The sequence below is a fragment of the Rhea pennata genome, chromosome 2, assembly GCF_028389875.1.
Source record: "Rhea pennata isolate bPtePen1 chromosome 2, bPtePen1.pri, whole genome shotgun sequence".
Classification (NCBI taxonomy): domain Eukaryota; kingdom Metazoa; phylum Chordata; class Aves; order Rheiformes; family Rheidae; genus Rhea; species Rhea pennata.
The window spans coordinates 85,815,732-85,820,457 of record NC_084664.1 but is presented as its reverse complement, the minus strand read 5'-3'; the positions used below and the strand labels follow the sequence as shown (position 1 = coordinate 85,820,457).

The following is a 4,726-nucleotide window of genomic DNA, read 5'->3' as shown; positions in this document are numbered from 1 at the left end:
ACTATACTTCCCTATGAAATATAAATAATAATGTTCAGGTTTGCAGCTCCTTCCCTGTTTTTTCACATTGAAGGGTCTCAGAACATCTTTACTCCTGAAGAACAGTAAGAAAAACATATCCCTATCTCAAGGAGGAGGAAGCAAAAATAGTCTGAATGAGAACGTTTTGTATTTATAAGGTATCTTGTTTGTATTTATGTATCACTCTGTGCCTTGCAGTACAGCATCTTGCAGAAACAATTTTGTTATCAAATTCTGTGTTTAGATTCTAGCCTGTTCATATTACATCAAGACTATTTTACTATTTTTTGGTATCTTAACAATATTTTGAAATGCATTGTGCTGCTATACCTACTTTTATATTCTGGAACTTGTGAAGGTAAGTGTGGATATCCTTGAATAATGGTGGAGTAGATATCTTTGAGGAGTGAAGAAATATAAGGTAGGAAGAAAAGAAAGCAAGAATATCATCAGTGAAATAATGTAACTGCATGATCTGAGACCAACCATCATATTCCTTTGAATGTAGATAATTCTACTTCCGCTGTTTCATCTCATGGCAATTACTTTTCTAATGGAAATGGATTTTTCTGGAACATCGTATGAGTTACATTCTTCGTAGTGAAGGCATGTACTTTAGCTCATATGGTAGTACATGCATGCGTAGAAGAGAAAGCCGTTGTTCTCAGACTGTAATGCAAAATAAGGCACATTATTGCAGAGTATCTAAACTTTTGCACGTATCTGAATCCATCTATTTAAAATATATTTTTTACTTCAAGTCAAAAACTAAATTTAGTTCAACAATATATGAAAAAAAAAGTTAACGTCTAGATAATAGTCTTGCAGAGTATGCAGAAGACACTTCAAAGTGCTGAAAAGCACAGAAGAGATGATACTCACATAGGACTACAGTGGTAATCTTGAACTACCCTCTGTCCTCTGGATGATTGATCAGTCTCAGGTATGCTAGTTCTGTGTTACAGGTGAGGTGTACAGTACCGCATGCTTTGGCTGCCAGGGAGTAGAAGGTAAGTACAATTAGATACAAGAAGTTAAATAAAATGTAAAAAACCTGGATCCTCTTTTCTGATTATTCTTCAACTCCTAATAGGTAAAAAACACAGAGGAAAGTGTTCCGTAACTGTACAGTTAAGATGTAGCAATCTATAATTTATTCAGTGTTAAAATGTTCAAAACTGAATCTACTTTGGCTTCTTTGCATATAATTTCTTAGGGTCTATGGCAACAAGAGTGAGTCATAAACTTCAGGAAAGCAAATACATTTATACCTTATTTCTTAAAAAATATTAACTGCCTACTGGTAAATGTATATCATTTTGGGCCTTGGCTTGTTGCATTTTACCTTAGGCTGTGCCTAACAATATGTGACAATCTTATGGCCCACTCCACATGAAGTTTTAGTAGGTCCGGTTGAAATTTACTGCTAAAATGTCAAGGAAAGGGGATGGAGAAAGGAGAGAAAAAAAATAAGAGTGGAAAAAAAAAGAGGTTCATCAAAGAGTACTCTTCATGTTGAAATACTAAAACAAATATAACAGTAATTAGAAGAAATCTGAAAGTTGAAACATTTTAGAAAAAATACAAATTTTAGAACTTATTTTGGAATGTGAACATTTTGAAGCAAAATTTGAAAGCTTAGTTAAATTCTGCTGTAAATGGAAAAATAAAATCTACTTTGGAATTAAAACAAACTGCAATACAACAGAACTATTTCCAGTTTTAAGAATCTGTGATTAGTTACAAAGCAGTCATGTGGAGGATATTGTAAGCACCATGGCCCGCTAATGATAGGACATCCATACAAAAGGAGGCATAAGCTGTTTTCTAATTGCATCTGGGACTGGAATCATATTCCTATAGCCCTGTTTCAGAACAACATAATAGCTTAAGGCTAAAAATCTTAAAGGGATTTTTTTTCCTCATTTCTGAACCCCACCCACATTAATGAAAGTTATATGATTAGGATCATTTAAAACAGTGGAATTATTAAATAATACCAGGTATTTAGACTATGACTAGTAATCCTTTTTTTCTTTTTTTCCAAAAATTAGAATTAAGATGTTACTTTCTCTCATTAACTAAACTTAGTTATCAAAACTGAAATAATTAAAATCTGAAAGGAGTTGTCTGGAATAAGATTGTATAAATTGGTACTAGGAAGAGAGAGATATTCCTTTTTTAAAATACATGATTTAAATGGAAAACTGAAAAATATTCCTCTGAGATGGTGTAGGTTAAACCTCAGCATTAGGTTTATTGTTTTCCAGTGAAGAACTATAAGTACATGCTGTAACTGTGAGTAACAGATACATTTTCTTATTAGTTTAGCTAAAGGTTTGCTAGCATGATCAAGAAAGTTTCATTAAGCATTTTAATTAACTTGGGATTCTGAAGGATTTGAGGATTTTCAGTATTAGTCTGCCTCTCTGTCCCTGTAGAAACAGTATCTTCTATCGTACTCATTCTTTAAAAAGGAAGTACATTTAATCCCCCTAGAATTTTCTTCTTTGCTTATCATGAGTATTAACATGTTCTATAGAATTATATGTCTCCATTTCACTTTCAAATGTATATTGAAAGCAGGTAAGAAAATTAAGGCACTTCAGAGCTCATATGGATGTCTATGCTGCAGCGATTATGTATTAGTAACGCTAATTTATATTACAGTTGCACCTGCAAGCCTTTACTGCAGTTAGTGTCTTATTGGGCTGAACATGGTCCTAACATACAAAGATGGCTTTTGCACTTAAGAGCTTGCAGTCTCAACACGAAAGATTGACAAAGGCTTCAAAAAATCAAGAATTAATTAACCAGATTTTACAAATTGAAAACTATAGCATAGAGAGGCTTAGATTATTTTTCTTCCTGGTAAAGTTTTGCTATTATGGTTTAAAATATAAATTCAAAATGATACAGCTTAACTAGTATAAATCTTCTGTAAACAGTATAAATAAAATAAGACTGGCATATTTCAGTTTAGTGCAAGTCATTTGGGAATAGATTTAACATAGCCCCAAAAAGCCACTTTTTAATTCTGCAAGCATAATGTCCACACAGTCTTTTCATTCACTTAATTTCTGTTTAAATAATATAATTCTCATGAGCATGTGTCTTCAAGTTCTATGTAGTCTTAGAAACAATTTGAAGCAACAGCTGTGACTTTGGCCTAGGAAGACCTGTATTTAGTTTAATGTGTAGTCCGTGAAGACTTCTCTCATTTCATATGTCCCCACTTCAGTATCAGGATAACCATCTTTTAAGTTTAAATTCAAATTTGTTCATCAGCTGAACCAAGGTGTCAAAGAATAGTGCCCCATGGACTGGCCTGCACATTGCTTAGAACCTCATGTGAACTTTTTCCAAGATGTCCTCTGAACTTCTAATATATTTCAACTTCTTATAAACTACACAGGAGTGAACTCAGTGGAATTGATTTCAGTGGGACTGCTGGCACAGTAAGATGCAACTTAAACATGATTAAAGACATGTTCAAAGTCTGTTTTAAAATTTAGAATAGAGCAGAACTTAGAGCTTCTTTTTAAGGACTGAACTTAAAGATTTTTCTTCAGGAGAAAAAAAAAAGTTCCCAAGGGATTAGAAACATCCAAGAAATTGTGTGCACTTGCTTGACTTCATGAGACTCTGCTGTGCAATTGCAAGGAACTGTGCTGGGAATTACAGTTCAACAAGGAAAAAGTAATCCAGTTGGAAACACTGGACTATAAGAAACACTGAGGCAAGTCCCCAGAGACTGCAGTTCAAATGAGGCAATGGGCCAAAAAGGAGGGGAGGGAGAATACCTTTAATATGGCATTAACATAAAATGCATTTGAAGTTGTGCCAAGTCAAAAATGACTGATTTTCTCAGCTGGAAACTAATAAATATTGTTAAAAACAAGATACAGGTCTGAAAATTTATAATCATGCAGAATCTGTGTTTTCTATCAGGGAAATAATCTATTTAAATGTCATCAAGAGCTTCAGACATTCAAAACTGAGGAGATTTTCAGAACTTGTGTACCAATTTAAGTCATAATTTGGGCAAAAATACCATAAAAAAGATTCTGTAGATTTGGCCATACTTCCAAGAGATGATGCTTACACTGCCATGAGAAGCCTGAATATAAGAAAGCCTCATTGTACAATACAAAGAAATTTCATTAAATCACCAAAAAATAACTGTCCAGAATTTGGTAAACTAACCTCAGAATGGTTCAAAGTTTTTCCATTGTGTGCTGTTAATATTTCCGTCCTTCTTTTAAAAACTTCCTTGCCCATGTCTGCCTCTGTCTGAAATCTCTTCCTTGGTTTTTCCATTTTTTTTTTTCCTTCCATTCGCACTCATCTGGACCACTCTTCTTTTTTTCTGGATATTTGTTTCTAACAGATTAAAAAGAATTCAAAGGGGCAAAATTATTCTTTCTCCCTAGATATTTTTGGCTGTTTAAAAACTTTGTTTTCAGGATAGCCTCAGAAATTCTACTGCAGTAAGGTATATTCAAAAGAAAAGCATCTTTTCACTTACACACCTTTTAAGTTGCACGCTCGTTATCGCCTGTCTCCCAAACTTCTCCCTATATCCTCCTCTTCATATATCTGTCTTCATGCCGTATGTTCCAGTTGGAATGATTTCTCTCTTACCTCCGTATTTAGAAACCCTTTCAACTTCTCTGGTTCAGGAAGGATTCTGGTATAATGACCG

The 4,726-nt window shown here is 33.8% G+C and overlaps 1 long non-coding RNA gene across 1 annotated transcript; it reads right to left on the bottom strand.

Moving 5' to 3' along the window:
- Window positions 1–200: 200 nt before the first annotated feature.
- On the bottom strand, window positions 201–4,375 carry LOC134136236 (uncharacterized). Its single transcript, XR_009957465.1, has 3 exons — window positions 4,228–4,375; window positions 904–1,014; window positions 201–690 (listed from the first exon to the last, which is right to left on the bottom strand). It is a non-coding gene; the product is annotated as an uncharacterized LOC134136236 (long non-coding RNA).
- Window positions 4,376–4,726: the final 351 nt, after the last annotated feature.